The following is a 16,887-nucleotide window of genomic DNA, read 5'->3' as shown; positions in this document are numbered from 1 at the left end:
TTTGGAGTTCCATTAGGTCCCATTTGTCAATTCTCGATCTTACAGCACAAGCCATTGCTGTTCTGTTCAGGAAATTTTCCCCTGTGCACATATCTTCAAGGCTTTTCCCCACTTTCTCCTCTATAAGTTTCAGTGTCTCTGGTTTTATGTGAATTTCCTTGATCCACTTAGATTTGACCTTAGTACAAGGAGATAAGTATGGATCGATTCCCATTCTTCTACATGATAACAACCAGTTGTGCCAGCACCATTTGTTGAAAATGCTGTCTTTCTTCCACTGGATGGTTTTAGCTCCCTTGTCGAAGATCAAGTGACCATAGGTGTGTGGGTTCATTTCTAGGTCTTCAATTCTATTCCATTGGTCTACTGGTCTGTCTCTATACCAGTACCATGCAGTTTTTATCACAATTGCTCTGTAGTAAAGCTTTAGGTCAGGCATGGTGATTCCACCAGAGGTTCTTTTATCCTTGAGAAGACTTTTTGCTATCCTAGGTTTTTTGTTATTCCAGATGAATTTGCAAATTGCTCCTTCTAATTCGTTGAAGAATTGAGTTGGAATTTTGATGGGGATTGCATTGAATCTGTAGATTGCTTTTGGCAAGATAGCCATTTTTATAATGTTGATCCTGCCAATCCATGAGCATGGGAGATCTTTCCATCTTCTGAGATCTTCTTTAATTTCTTTCTTCAGAGACTTGAAGTTTTTATCATACAGATCTTTCACTTCCTTAGTTAGAGTCACGCCAAGATATTTTATATTATTTGTGACTATTGAGAAGGGTGTTGTTTCCCTAATTTCTTTCTCATCCTGTTTATTCTTTGTATAGAGAAAGGCCATTGACTTGTTTGAGTTTATTTTAAATCCAGCTACTTCACCGAAGCTGTTTATCAGGTTTAGGAGTTCTCTGGTAGAATTTTTAGGGTCACTTATATATACTATCATATCATCTGCAAAAAGTGATATTTTGACTTCCTCTTTTCCAATTTGTATGCCCTTGATCTCCTTTTGTTGTCGAATTGCTCTGGCTAATACTTCAAGTACTATGTTGAAAAGGTAGGGAGAAAGTGGGCAGCCTTGTCTAGTCCCTGATTTTAGTGGGATTGCTTCCAGCTTCTCTCCATTTACTTTGATGTTGGCTACTGGTTTGCTGTAGATTGCTTTTATCATGTTTAGGTATGGGCCTTGAATTCCTGATCTTTCCATCACTTTTATCATGAATGGGTGTTGGATCTTGTCAATGCTTTTTCTGCATCTATTGAGATGATCATGTGGTTTTTGTCTTTGAGTTTGTTTATATAGTGGATTACATTGATGGATTTTTGTATGTTAAACCATCCCTGCATCCCTGGAATAAAACCTACTTGGTCAGGATGGATGATTGCTTTAATGTGTTCTTGGATTCGGTTAGCGAGAATTTTATTGAGGATTTTTGCATCGATATTCATAAGAGAATTTGGTCTGAAGTTCTCTATCTTTGTTGGGTCTTTCTGTGGTTTAGGTATCAGAGTAATAGTGGCTTCATAAAATGAGTTGGGTAGAGTACCTTCTACTTCTATTTTGTGAAATAGTTTGTGCAGAACTGGAATTAGATCTTCTTTGAAGGTCTGATAGAACTCTGCACTAAACCCGTCTGGTCCTGGGCTTTTTTTGGCTGGGAGACTATTTATAACTGCTTCTATTTCTTTAGGTGATATGGGACTGTTTAGATGGTCAACTTGATCCTGATTCAACTTTGGTACCTGGTATCTGTCCAGAAATTTGTCCATTTCGTCCAGGTTTTCCAGTTTTGTTGAGTATAGCCTTTTGTAGAAGGATCTGATGGTGTTTTGGATTTCTTCAGGATCTGTTGTTATGTCTCCCTTTTCAGTTCTGATTTTGTTAATTAGGATTTTGTCCCTGTGCCCTTTAGTGTGTCTACCTAAGGGTTTATCTATCTTGTTTATTTTTTCAAAGAACCAACTCCTCGTTTGGTTAATTCTTTGAATAGTTCTTCTTGTTTCCACTTGGTTGATTTCACCCCTGAGTTTGATTATTTCCTGCCGTCTATTCCTCTTGGGTGAATTTGCTTCCTTTTTTTCTAGAGCTTTTAGATGTGTTGTCAAGCTGCTAGTATGTGCTCTCTCCCGTATCTTCTTGGAGGCACTCAGAGCTATGAGTTTTCCTCTTAGAAATGCTTTCATTGTGTCCCAAAGGTTTGGGTACGTTGTGGCTTCATTTTCATTAAACTCTAAAAAGTCTTTAATTTCTTTCTTTATTCCTTCCTTGACCAAGGTATCATTGATAAGAGTGTTGTTCAGTTTCCATGTGAATGTTGGCTTTCCATTATTTATGTTGTTATCTTAGGCCATGGTGGTCTGATAGGATACATGGGACGATTTCAATATTTTTGTATCTGTTGAGGCCTGTTTTGTGACCAATTATATGGTCAATTTTGGAGAAGGTCCCGTGAGGTGCTGAGAAGAAGGTATATCCTTTTGTTTTAGGATAAAATGTTCTGTAGATATCTGTCAGGTCCATTTGTTTCATAACTTCTGTTAGTTTCACTGTGTCCCTGTTTAGTTTCTGTTTCCACGATCTGTCCATTGATGAAAGTGGTGTGTTGAAGTCTCCCACTATTATTGTGTGAGGTGCAACGTGTGCTTTGAGCTTTACTAAAGTGTCTTTAATGAATGTGGCTGCCCTTGCATTTGGAGCGTAGATATTCAGAATTGAGAATTCCTCTTGGAGGATTTTACCTTTGATGAGTATGAAGTGTCCCTCCTTGTCTTTTTTAATAACTTTGGGTTGGAAGTCGATTTTATCCGATATTAAAATGGCTACTCCAGCTTGTTTCTTCAGACCATTTGCTTGGAAAATTGTTTTCCAGCCTTTCACTCTGAGGTAGTGTCTGTCTTTTTCCCTGAGATGGGTTTCCTGTAAGCAGCAGAATGTTGGGTCCTGTTTGTGTAGCCAGTCTGTTAGTCTATGTCTTTTTATTGGGGAGTTGAGACCATTGATATTAAGAGATATTAAGGAAAAGTAATTGTTGCTTCCTGTTGTTTTTGTTGTTAAAGTTGGCATTCTGTTCTTGTGGCTGTCTTCTTTTAGTTTTGTTGAGGGATTATCTTCTTGTTTTTTCTAGGGCGTGGTTCCCGTCCTTGTATTGGTTTTTTTCTGTTATTATCCTTTGAATGGCTGGATTCGTGGAGAGATAATGGGTGAATTTAGTTTTGTCGTGGAATACTTTGGTTTCTCCATCTATGGTAATTGAGAGTTTGGCTGGGTATAGTAGCCTGGGCTGGAATTTGTGTTTTCTTAGTGTCTGTATAACATCTGTCCAGGCTCTTCTGGCTTTCATAGTCTCTGGTGAAAAATCTGGTGTAATTCTGATAGGCTTGCCTTTATATGTTACTTGACCTTTTTCCCTTACTGCTTTTAGTATTCTATCTTTATTTAGTGCATTTGTTGTTCTGATTATTATGTGTCGGGAGGAATTTCTTTTCTGGTCCAGTCTATTTGGAGTTCTGTAGGCTTCTTGTATGTTCATGGGTATCTCTTTCTTTAGATTTGGGAAGTTTTCTTCAATAATCTTGTTGAAGATGTTTGCTGGTCCTTTGAGTTGAAAATCTTCATTCTCATCCACTCCTATTATCCGTAGGTTCGGTCTTCTCATTGTGTCCTGGATTTCCTGGATGTTTTGAGTTAGGATCTTTTTGCATTTTCCATTTTCTTTGATTGTTGTGCCGATGTTCTCTATGGAATCTTCTGCACCTGAGATTCTCTCTTCCATTTCTTGTATTCTGTTGCTGATGCTCGCATCTATGGTTCCAGATTTCTTTCCTAGTGTTTCTATCTCCAGTGTTGCCTCACTTTGAGTTTTCTTTATTGTGTCTACTTCCCTTCTTAGGTCTTGGATGGTTTTATTCAATTCCATCACCTGTTTGGTTGTGTTTTCCTGCAATTCTTTAAGGGATTTTTGTGTTTCCTCTTTAATGTCTTCTACCTGTTTTCTTATGTTTTCCTGTAATTTTTTAAGGGATTTTTGTGTTTCCTCTTTAATGTCTTCTCCTTGTTTAGCAGTGTTCTCCTGTATTTCTTTAAGTGAGTTATTTAAGTCCTTCTTGATGTCCTCTACCATCATCATGAGATATGCTTTTAAGTCCAGGTCTAGCTTTTCAGGTGTGTTGGGGTGCCCTGGACTGGGTGAAGTGGGAGTGCTGGGTTCTGATGATGGTGAGTAGTCCTGGTTTCTGTTAGTAAGATTCTTATGTTTACCTTTCGCCATCTGGTAATCTCTGGAGTTAGTTGTTATAGTTGTCTCTGTTTAGAGATTGTTCCTCTGGTGATTTTGTTACACTATATCAGCAGACCAGGGAGACTAGCTCTCTTCCCTGAGTTTCAGTGGTCAGAGCAGTCTCTGCAGGCAAGCTCTCCTCTTTCAGGGAGGTGCATAGTTATCTGGTGTTTGGACCTCCTCCTGGCCAAAGATGAAGGCCCAAAACAGGATCTTTCCCAGAAGCTGTGTTGCTTTGGCCTGCAGACTGCCCGCTGTGGAGTCCCAGAATCAAGGTGGCCCCCACGGAACGTGAGACAGAAGCCTCACGGACTGTGCGGACACCTGTGCTCTGACCAGGAAGGTGGCAGGTTGTCTGGAGCCGAAAATGGCGCCACCTCAGAGGCTCTGTGGCTCTCGCCTGTTCCAGAAGCTGCTGGCCTCTGTGTTCCACACTGTCACCCGCAGACCGCCCACCGCGGAGTCCCCCACTCCCACTTCTTGGCCCTGGCGTTCTCATGTACTGAGGCACATAAAGTTTGCAGGACCAATGGGCCTCTCTTTCCACTGATGGCTGACTAGGCTATCTTCTGATACATATACAGCTAGAGACACAGCTCTGGGGGTACTGGTTAGTTCATATTGTTGTTCTACCTATAGGGTTGCAGATTCCCCCAGCTCCTTGGGTACTTTCTCTAGCTCCTCCATTGGGGGCCCTATGATCCATCCAATAGCTGACCGTGAGCATCCACTTCTGTATTTGCTAGGCCCTGTCATAGTCTCAGAAGAGACAGCTATATCAGGGTCCTTTCAGCTAAGTCTTGCTAGTGTATGCAATGGTGTCAGCATTTGGAATTCTTTAAGAGATTTCTGTGTTTCCTCTTTAAATGCTTTTATCTGTTTACCTATGTTCTCCTGTATTTCTTTAAGAGAGTTATTTATGTCCTTAAAATCCTTTATCAGCACCATGAGTTGTGATTTTATATACAAATCTTGCTTTTCCAGTGTGTTAGGATATTCAGGACTTGCTGTGGTGGGAGAACTGGGTTCTGATGATGCCATGTAGCCTTGGTTTCTGTTGGTAAAGTTCTTGGGCTTGCCTTTCATCATCTGGTTATCTTTGGTGTTACATGGTCTTGCTGTCTCTGGCTGGAGCTGGTCCCTCCCGTGGGTCTGTAAGTCTATGTCAGCACTCCTGGGAGGCCATCTCCCACCTGAGGGAACTTATGTACACAGGGCTGTGGAACAGTCCAGGTTCTACATGCAGATGGTGACAGGAAGGATCCTGTCCCAGCTTCTCCATTCTTTCTGTGTCCTGCATTCTCCTAGCCGGCCCTACTCCGGACAGTTATTGGAGTGAAAGTGGCTATCTTACCTCTGAGCCTAGGAGTGAGAGCACTCCTGGGAGAACACCTCTCTCCTGGCAGGTCCTATGCACAGATGGCTTTGGAACTTCATCAGCTCCTGGGTGCAGATACACTGGGTGCCCAGTGTATTTGGATGTTTTCAGTGAAGAATGTTAAGATAGGGCTGGAAATGCAGCTCAGTGTTTAAGGGTAGTTCCAGAGGACCTGAGTTCAGTTCCCAGCACCTAGTCAGTCAGGTGGCTCACAACTGACTATGTCTCCATATCCAGGACATCTGCAGATCCCCTCTTCTGACTTCTATGTGTATGTGCATGTGAGTATGGCCTTATTTCTCTCTCAGATACTTTCCAGAAATCTCACAAACAAGACTATCAATGTTGTTTACTATGAAAACATTCAGACTTTCTTTGCAACCTCTATAATCTAGGGTATTACCTTATCACCTATCCCATCTATAGCAGGGAATGCCCTATGTCCTCTCCTAAATTTCTTAGCAAGTCTTTAAACATAGAAGTTCAGATTCCACCTAAAATATAAGATATCTATTGGGAAGGCAACTGACTGATTTTCTTGAGAAGTTCATATACTTTGTGTGGGTCTTATTCTTTCTTAAGTGCTTCTCTTTCTATTAATCCTATGAAATCTTTGTTAAATTAAACTCCAACTCTGTTCTGAAATCCCTCATTGCACTTAAGTAAAGAATTCTGGGTTGCCTGGAGGAGTGAGTTTTGCAAATAATTCTTCAGGATGTTACAAGTGATAGCTGTGGCTTTGTTCTTAGCTCTTGCCTCATTGTTGAGGCTAGGGTGACTCAGGTACACTTAAAATTAACTGTAATTTTGACTGTGTTGAGACCTATAGAACATAATAGCTGAAGAGATGGCTCAGCAGTTAACAGCACATATTGTTCTTGCAGAGGACCTGAATTTGGTTCCTTGGTTCCCAGCGTCCACATAAGTCAGCTCATACTCACCTGTAACTCCAACTCTAGGGGATCAAATACCTTCTTCAGGTCTCTGCACACATATAGCATGTATATGCACACGTAAATAAATAAAACTAATAGATAGGCCTGTACATATGTACTCATGTATATTCTCTGTCTCTGTTACACACACACACACACACACACACACACGCACGCACGCACGCACGCGCACACGCACACGCACACACACACGCACACGCACATACACACACACACACACACACACACACACACACACACACACAAACTTCTTTACACTAAAAATTAACCAGAAGAAAATTGTGGTTTTAGAGTATTAGGGAGACATTTAAGGTTATGAATCCAGAAGTTGTTACCGTCTCTAATGTGAAATGATAAACTTCAGATACCTCAGGGAAAGGTGGAATTTTTATATCCACTCCTTTTGTTGAGAGGATAGTGCAGAAGGAGCAAAGCTTAGCAGCCTTAAAATTACAAGTTTAAAAAGTAAAACAGAAACAAAGAAACATCTAACATTTCATCTGAGGTAAATCTAGATGGAAACAGGGACAGACTGGTTGGCAAAATGGTAGCAGGATAAGGAGGTAGCCTGCCAGACTAGAGTGTCCCTGGGCAGTCTTCTCCCTGTGTATTATTTCTTGGCTTCCTAAGATCCAGACAGATGAGATCTCAGTGTGTTTGGGTGGTAGAGATAAGTATGAGTAGAAATTGCTGAAATACAAACCTGTACAAAATCTAGGTCCTTGCACAATACAGACTGATGTTCACTCTGCTTCTGGGCCAGGCCTTTGGCAGTATTCATCAGAGATGAACTATCTCTGCTCTATGTGCTGTTGGCTCAGTGTCCCTGTGCTGGCTCTTTATCTGAAAGGGGGAGTCAGTTAAAGTATCTAATAGGGTCTTAATTAGTACTAGCTTGGATGTTCTTCATCTTCTGGCTTGCTTCAGTTGTTTTCCTCCTAGACATTTTCCTGATGGGGTCTCTTATTCCATCAGGGCAATTGGGCTTCTTTATGTGGTGGCTCTTGTATTGAGAACACATTAACACCATGGTCTTTGTTAGAATCAGACATGTGTTTGCTTAGACTTCAAGGAAGGACAACAGATAGGAGATGTGCCATGGAGCACAGAAGTTGAGGGTAGTCACCTTAGCACGAAGTGTCCTATGGATGCGCACCTCCATCTTTATTGAGATGAGTCATACCTTTGCCTTGTATCACAAGATTCAAATGTGGTTCATTTTCCTTTCATTGAAAATGGTATGGGAGGAAGTTCACTGTTTAACTTCAGGCTTGATCCTTAATCAGCCATTAATAAATGGCCTTGTCACTGTTAGTGATAGTCACTGTCATTGTCATTATCAGTGACAGTGGGAGACACAGTCTGTTGCTCCATGTTGGAGCATAAAGAGTAAGAGGTCCTTACTTAGGGATGTTCCGGTGGCCTGTCGTTTTCTGGGTTCTAATGTTTGCTTTTTTGTTTTTTGTTTGTTTGTTTGTTGAGTTTAAATACCCCAGGAAGTGACCTGGAGCTCACTACATAGCCCAAGCTGCACCCAAACTCATGGTGAAGCTCCTGAGTAAAGGGACTATACACATGAACCATTAGACCTCATTTGAAGCAGTGATTTTGATATATATCCTGGAGAATTATTCCAGGACAAATTATAAAAATTAATTTTTTTTCACTTACAAAGATGTAAGAGAAAAGGCTACTATGTACTTAAGATTAAGCATGGAGAGGGTAGTGGTGGTGGTGATGGTGGTGGTGGTGATGGTGGTTGTGGTGGTGGTGGTGGTGGTGGTGGTGATGGTGGTGGTGGTGGTGGTGGTGGTGGTGGTGGTGGTAGTGATGGTGGTGGTGGTGGTGGTGGTGGTGGTGGTGGTGGTGGTGCTGATCAAGTTATTGTAACAGGCCCCTAGATCTTAACACAACTGATGTCATGCTAAAGGCACAATCATAACCTCAAAACCCAACATGTAGGCCTCAATACCTGCCAAAACAGAAACAAAGACATAATCCATAAACCCTAATTCCAGGAAAGTTCTTAAAAATACTAACCTTGTTTTCTGATGTCTGTACTTCTGTTTCTTGTTAACTTAAGTATGATAACCAAGATGTTGTTTTTGAGCATAGAAGACAACGGTCTGTGAGACTTGGAACTGAAGGATTTGGGCAAATTCCCCACATAGATACTGGATAGCAATGAAGACTTTCTTTGCTACTTTAAGAGTCTGCAGTATTCTATGCTTACCTCAGAACATTATGGATGTGCCAGTGAGATCCACAGAGACTGAGATGCTAGGACACTGAGGTCTCAGGTCTCCTCTAAGACAATACTATTGAAAACAGAGAGTTCCTAGGGGTCATGCTCCCTGAGATATTCCAGGGCCTTACCACTCCAGGGGTTCCTGATACCTTCACCCTAAAATGGGAAGTTACAGAAAGACACCTGAATCTGTCACCCCTGGAGGTAAGTTTTTTGAATGTTGACTTTTGAGTAGGACACTTAGGAAAGGCTGAACATGGCCCTAACTTTGGTGCTCAGGATCGATGTTTGATGTCACCAGTCATGGTTTAAGTCTGTGTGGTCGCCACCTTTATTTGCTACTTCAAGAGTCTGCAGTATTCTATGCTTACCTCAGAACATCATGAATGTGTCTGTGAGATCCTCAGAGGCTGAGATTTTGAATAGGAATGACCCATTGACTTATGTGTGTGAAAGCTTGGCCCACAGGGAGTGGCACTATTAGCAGGTGGCCTCTTTTGGAGTAGGTTGGCTTTGTTGGAGGAAGTGAGTTACTATGAAGTTGGGCTTTGAGGTTTTATAAGCTCAAGTTTGGCCAGTGTGTATCAGTCTCCTTCTGTTTCCTGCCAATCAAGATGTTGATTGAACTCTAAATTCCTTCTCCAGCTGTCTGTGTGCATGCACCATGCTCCTTGTCATGATGATAATGGATTGAACTCTGAACTGTAAGCCAGCCCCCATTAAATGTCTTTATTTATAAGAGTTGTTGTGGTCATGGTGTCTCTTTATAGCAATAGAATCCCTAGCCAAGACAGCAACTTTTATAAGAGAAAACATTTAACTGGGAACTTGCTGAGACTGGGCCTGGTATAGGCCTTTGAAATCCCAAAGCCCATCACTAGTGACAAGGTTATTCTAATAAGCCATGCCTCCCAGTCCTTCTAATCCTTTTAAAGGGCTCTACCCCTCTGGTGACCAAGAATTCAAATATATGTGCCTATGAGGCTATTCTTTTTCAAACTACCACAGAGAGTATGAATAGGTCTCAATTATTGGAAATTGTTCAGAGGATTTAACATTAACCATGATGCTAGAAGAAAAGACAAATGAAAGATTAACCTGATACGTTGTGGGCAATGCTCAGCAATACAAATAAAAGAGCTCCCAGAAGGGGAATCCGGAGACACCAGGGAATGAAGATGGTAGAGAAAGAGAAATGTGATTATTGGAGAAAAAAAGACACTGGAAAAATGAATGCCCAAATAGGATGATAGAAGAAAGATGCCCCATCCTCCATTCGTGTAAGGACTGATGGGTGTGAGACTTCATTCCACTGAGATCCTAGAAGCTCAGGGTAACAGTAAAGGTAGGGGGCACGTTTTTAAAATTCCTGTTGATAAGGAGCAGTCTGCACAGTCATGATAGAGCAGATTGGACCAGAGATGTCTCAATGAACCACTGTATACAGGGCCACTGGACAGACTCTTTTTCTGTGGGTGACTTCTTAGAGAGTGGACTTGGGGCAATGTATTATGACCCTCTTCTTAGTTATGCTAGACTGCATCTATCCCATAATTGGGAGAGACTTATTACAAAAACTAAAGACCACCATATCCTATGGTAAGGCAACTGCTCACCTTACGTTGAATAAAATTTCAGCCATCAACACAACCAACATATTGCAATATGACAACCAAAAAGAGTCCCTTTATAATTTTCCTGGAAGTCACTGATAGGTTGTCACTTCTGTCATATCTGACCTGACAGCTGAAAATCAGAAGAGGTAGTGTATATTGATAGAAACAGTTTTGTTCAGAATGGAATAAGGTATGCTTGAGGTGGCAGTTGCCACCTTGTTCAGGACAGTGTGGGTTCAGTCCCTCAGTTAAAAGACTTCAACACAAAGGGCTGAGGTTCTGCCATTAACATAGACACTTTGCTGGAGGAAGGGAGAAGCTATCATTCTTTCCATAGTTTGTGTACATTTGCCATGGCCCATGTCCATGGGGCCATTTAACAAGAAAGGTGACTCTTCACCTTGACCTGAAAGAAAATAAAAAACATAAATAATGGCCCTGCTAGATATCACCAGCATGATATCTTCAGATCTTGGTTACCCTGTCTGAACCCAAATTGTTCCAGCACGCAAACTACACACAGGAAGAAACCAAGTAGGTAAACAGGGAAGATGCTAGATAAGAGGTAAATGAATGCTGCTTCTTGCTAGATGGGAGATCCATATTCCTTGGTGCTATCAGAAAACTGATGGCCACAGAACATCACCAGGCCACCCATTTTATGGACATTCAAAGTTGCTGAGTTATGTGGGCCCAAATATTACATCCCTTGATTAGACAATCTTGTCAAAAACAGTGTATCTCGATCTATCATCTGTGCACAAGTGAACCCCAAATAATGAAGAAAAGCTCCAGAAGAAATTTGCATAAATAAGCATGTCTGGAGATCACTGGGACCTTCTTTGGATATGCAGAAATCTATCCTATGTGAATGGAGACAGCCTAAGTAGTCATCAAGAAACTCCTAAACTCCTATAAGAGTTGAGTCCTAGATTTGGATTGCCCCTCTCTGTGGGATCTGACAATGGCCAGGTCTTCATGACCAGATTTTCCCTAAATCCATCAAAGGCCCTAAATGTTGATGGGAACCATATTGTACCCTATAGGTAGAAGGAATAAATTGGACCTTGAAGGAAATTTTGACTAGATATGTCCTTGAGAGAAAAGAAACTTTTGGGCCAACTTCCTATAACTTGCCCTCTTAAGGTTCGGGGTACCCTATGTCAGGAAAGTTTCACCCCACTTTAAAGTATGTTTGGGAGGCCTCTGCCTCTCCTCCCTAAAGTAAGAGATTCAAAAGGCAGAATTTACTAACCATTCCATCCTCAAGTCTTTACAGGTTTCGAAACAAACCCACAAGAATATTCATAAGATGGTTTGAGAGATCAGGCTCTTGCCCCTGTTTGAGCCCGCCTACAAGTTTCAGCCTGGTGAGCTTGTATGGATAAAGAGGATCCTGACCTGGAGCCTGCACCCAATGGAGAAAGGCCATACCCTGTGGTCCTCACTACTCCTATAGCAGTGAAGGTCACCGGAGTCACCCAATGGATCCACCACACCCAGGTGAAGGAGGCTACAGAGGACAATAGATGGGCCATCACCAGGTCAACAAACCTGCTAAAGCTAAGGTTGTAATGGACCCTACTATAATTGTTCTATTTTGTGTCTTTTGTTTCCCTGTGGGTAAGGCCTATAACTCTTACATTATGTTGTGATTCGAAGTAATCAAATTATAAGCTCTATTTCCAATCTTGAGAATGGGACCAACTTAAGCTCACCCTGGGAAACTTCCAAGGAAAGGATGCCTATGTAATGTCACCAAGATACTACCTAGATAATCCTCCCTTATCCAGATTTCTGTATTATGTTCCTCCCAGGAATGGAAGTGGAATATATTTACAGGACTCAGAGGGTATTTTGCTTGTACTAATGGTCTAACCGAGTGTTAGCTTCTGAGTTGTTGGCACCCCTCTGCATATTACTACAGTGTTCATCTATAATGGAGAAGGGGCAGGACCCACTTAGTCTAGATTCTGTACTTCCCTGTGCATGGCAAGCCATCCCCATTCTCATTCCTTAGTTGGTGGAGGCAGGCATCATTGACTGTAGTTAGAACTTTAGCCCTATTTCTGGTGAATAAAAACTTCAAGGAACTCAGTGCTCAAGTACTTATAGATGTAGGCCATCTATAGAATTCTATTTCCTGCCTGGAAGCCCAGGTAGAATTTTTAGCAGAGGTTGTTCTTCAGAATTGTAGAGGACTGGCCATCCTCTTCATGAAACAAGGGGTTTCGAGGTAGAGGCTTTTTTATGCCACTGGGGAGAAACTTATTGCTTCTATGCTAACCAGTCAGGGGTAATTAAAGAAAGTCTATCTGTGGTTAGAAATAATTTTAAGGAAACAGAAAAGAGACACTATGTTTCATACAACTGTTTGACAACTGATATCCATCGTTGTTTTCCTGGTCCTCCAGGTTAACTACTCTACTTATGGCTAGAGTTGGGCCATTAATATTTTTGCTCCTAGCCCTAAATATAGGATCCTGCTTGCTCAACTGTCTCTTTAACTATGTGAAGTAGAAAGTAAATTCTGGTAGACGATACAACCCTCTCCCCCAAGATGAGTCTGTGATTTGACTCATGTCCATAAAATCAGTGGGAATATAACAGTCCCCAAACGTTAGCACAACTGGTCCCATGTTAGAGTCACCATACTCATCTTAAAACCCAGCAGGTAGGTCCTGAAACCTGCAAAAACAGGAACAAAGACTTAACCCATGAAAATGACTTAATCTATCAAAATCATAGTTCATAATTCCAGGAATATCTCTAAATATACTAACCTTGCTTCTTGGCTTCTGTAATCCTGCTTGAAGTGTGATAATCAGGTTGTGCTTTTTGTACATAAAGGTAAAGGGCTGAAAGTCTTGGAGCTGAATGGTTTGGGAAAGTTCCCTTTACAGCTACTGTCCAGAATAAAGACTTTTTTTTTTTTTTTTTTTTTCTGCTTTAAGAGTCTGTGTGAAGCCGGGTGTGGTGGCGCACGCCTTTAATCCCAGCACTCGGGAGGCAGAGGCAGGCGGATTTCTGAGTTCGAGTCCAGCCTGGTCTACAAAGTGAGTGCTAGGACAGCCAGGGCTACACAGAGAAACCCTGTCTCGAAAAACAAAACAACAACAACAAAAACAACAACAACAACAACAACAAAAAAAACAAACAAACAAAAAAAAAGAGTGTCTGTGTGGTCAGCACAGAGGCCTGGCGGAAGACAAGAAGGGCGGCAGTGGTGTCCCGCCCGCGGTCTGCACCTCGTCGGTTTCTGAGCTGAGTTTTTCTGGAAGGGACAGAGGCAGATGCCGCCGTCTGTGCGCGATGGCCCCGCATCGGAACGTCCGGGGCTATAACTACGATGAAGATTTTGAAGACGATGATCTGTATGGGCAGTCTGTGGAGGATGACTACTGTATCTCACCATCAACAGCCGCTCAGTTCATTTACTCACGCCGTGACAACCCTGAAGAAGAATATGGCTATGAAGATCTGAGAGAGTCTTCTAATTCTCTTTTGAATCACCAATTAAGTGAAATTGACCAAGCTTGCCTGTATTCATGCCTTGATCACATGAGAGAGGTACTGGGGGACGCTGTGCCTGATGACATACTGACTGAGGCAATTCTGAAACACAAATTTGATGTGCAGAAGGCTTTGTCCGTGGTTCTGGAACAAGATGGTGCGCAGCCTTTGAAGGAGAAGAGTGAGCGAGCAGTGTGTGCAGGACAGCCTTCAAAAGGTACAGAGCCTTCACCTGCTCTGCCCGGATGCTGCACTTAGCTCTCTTACGTGTCGTTTGCCTTCTAGTTTGCACTTTTGTTAAAAGTCTTTATTTCGTTTTATGTGCATGAGTGTTTTGCCTGCATTTATATCTGTGCCCCACACGTGTAATGCTGTAGGAGGTTGGAAGAGGGTGTGCAGTCCCTGGAGCTGGAGTTCAGGATGGTTGTGAGCTACTTTGTGAGTGCTGGGAACCAAACCTTGGTCTTCTGCAAGAGAAGAGGGATTAATGCTCTTAGCCACTGAACCAACTCTAGCCCCTGAGTTGGCAATTTTCAACCTGAGCGTTATGTTCCCTTCCTGTTAAAATGTATGCATACCAGTAGCACAAAGAAAGTCAAGTCAGATGAAAGAAATCATTTTCCTTCTTGTTACTTTCTTACTGAGCTATTGTCTTTTAAAAGTCCCAAATGAGATGAGATAGAAATGAGAACCTAGCTATTAATGTTAAAAATTCCTCTGTTTATATTGTGGATGATTATAATTTCATGTTATTTAAAAATATCATTAAATATTAAATACTGAAATTATACTAATCACATTTTCATTTTTAGCTAACGTGTAAGAAAACAATAGATCTTTAATGTTAAAATTATAGGGTTGGGGTATAGAATGTTATGGACATGAAGAAGTGTGGTACACATGTACTAATCCTTACGAGTTCTGCTAGTGGGAGTTGATCATTTGTTACCTGGATTGATATGTCCTTTAGTCTTTGGATTAGACTTCTGCAGAATTGCTAGCCTACTATTTTGAAATCAGTCCTTTTCTTTGGGGGGAGAGGGCTGAAACATGTACTTTTAATTGATCAGGATGTCTTTCGTATTAATAATGTGTCCTTAAAACACAGAAAGAAAAAACACAGGTGTTGTTTGCTTGCTGTTTTTAATGTCTTTAAATACAGAATAAAACGAACTCAGTTTCTTTCATTTTTTAAAAAGTTTTAATGAGGTAATTATGATAATTTTACTATGATAGACCTTCACAGTCACGAACTGTATGATTCAATAAATTCATGACAACTAGAACATTGGTACTTACCGTTACATACGCAGTGAGCATAGCATGAAGGTAACTTAGGTTGTTAGAGGTAATACTCCTTTTTTATTTTCCTCATGGTCCCTATTGCTAAGTAATAAACAAGTATCATTTATATCATGATCAAGAGAAAAAAAAAAGAGTGTCTGTGTGTTGCTCTCAGATGGGCTTATCTTCAAACATTTTGAGTGTGTGTGGTTTGAGGCTCTATTGCTCAAACAATGTTATTTTATGACCAAGTTGAAAGATTAAATAAAGCTTAAAATGTGTGTATACTTATTTGTAGTAAAGCATTTTATTTCATAAGTGAAATTGGAAGGTGGTTTATGATGTGCATATCTCATATTGGGGGGATGAGAGACATACTTAAAGGTCACAATTAAAGGTGCATTTTTTTTTTTGCCTTAAGCAATCATGGTCCATTTATTATTTGGACACTCTTACACTCTTGTTTTACATAGCTCTTAGAAAAACAAGCATTGTTTTAATGCAAGCAGTTTTAGGAAATGTGAATTTGATCTTGGATGGGAGAGAGGAATCTTTTCCCCTTACTTATTCTCTTGGAGTCTTTGTTTCTATCCTTTTTCTGGCCCACATCATAACCTGTGAACAGTACTTCCCTCAACTCCAGTTGGAAATAAGTACCACATACCATGTACAGAACTAAGATGCAATGGAAACCTCTTATGCAGCATTTCTCCAGGAGTAGAACCAACACTCAATGATATCGATCTCTTTGCCTTTGAATTTGCTTGGGGCTCTGAGTGAGGGTAACTGTGCTCAAAAGGAGGCTGAGCTCACAAATTATGGTATAAATCTGCACACTGTTGAGTGTGGAAGGCAGAGCTACTTATAATCAAATAAAAAAGAAGCCAGGCGTGCAGCCAAGGAAGACTCATTGTAGGCAATGCTAGGCAGGGGTAAAGTTGAGGAAGTGTTTATTGCTTTCGATAAGAATTTTGAAGGGTTTATTTATATTAAGTATATCCACATTAAAGGTATCATAGGACAGATTCAAAAGTTCATAGGAGATCAGATTAGAGCAACAGTAGTATAGTAGTGTCTGCCTTCTAGAACTCTATATTTCTCTTGCACCATGTAGTAAATTTATCTTCTTTGTGAGAGTTAAAAAATAGGAAGGGAAGTTATAAAGGAATTAGTTGAGTCTATTTGAAGTACCTCCACCTTCCAACTGTTTTTCCCTCTAGGCCTTTTAAAATTTTCTCCTAATACATAATTTTAGGGAAGAATGGCTGTTGGGAGAATGGCTGAGGGAATTGAAGCTATCAAATGCACAGAAGTGATTACATCCGTATGTTCTCAGATGTGTCTGTGAAGCAGCAGGCACAGAAATTCTCATCTCAGACAGAAGCATTCTGAGTGAAAGATGCAAATGTAGTGAAGGGACGGAAACAGTTTGAAACTGGACAAATGACATCATAATTTCATGCCTCGGTAGATATGAGTATCAGGTCCATATCTCTTGACTAAATGAGTAGCTACTCTGTTTTTTTTTTTTTTTTAGGCATCATACAGAGTAACAGATTTCATGTATAATTTTCATACATGTATACTATTTTACTTTTTTTGTTTTATTTATTTCTTT

This window comes from Mus musculus, chromosome 17 (genome assembly GCF_000001635.26).
Source record: "Mus musculus strain C57BL/6J chromosome 17, GRCm38.p6 C57BL/6J".
NCBI lineage: Eukaryota > Metazoa > Chordata > Mammalia > Rodentia > Muridae > Mus > Mus musculus.
The sequence above is the reverse complement of the archived record's forward strand: the minus strand, read 5'-3'. Positions refer to the sequence as shown.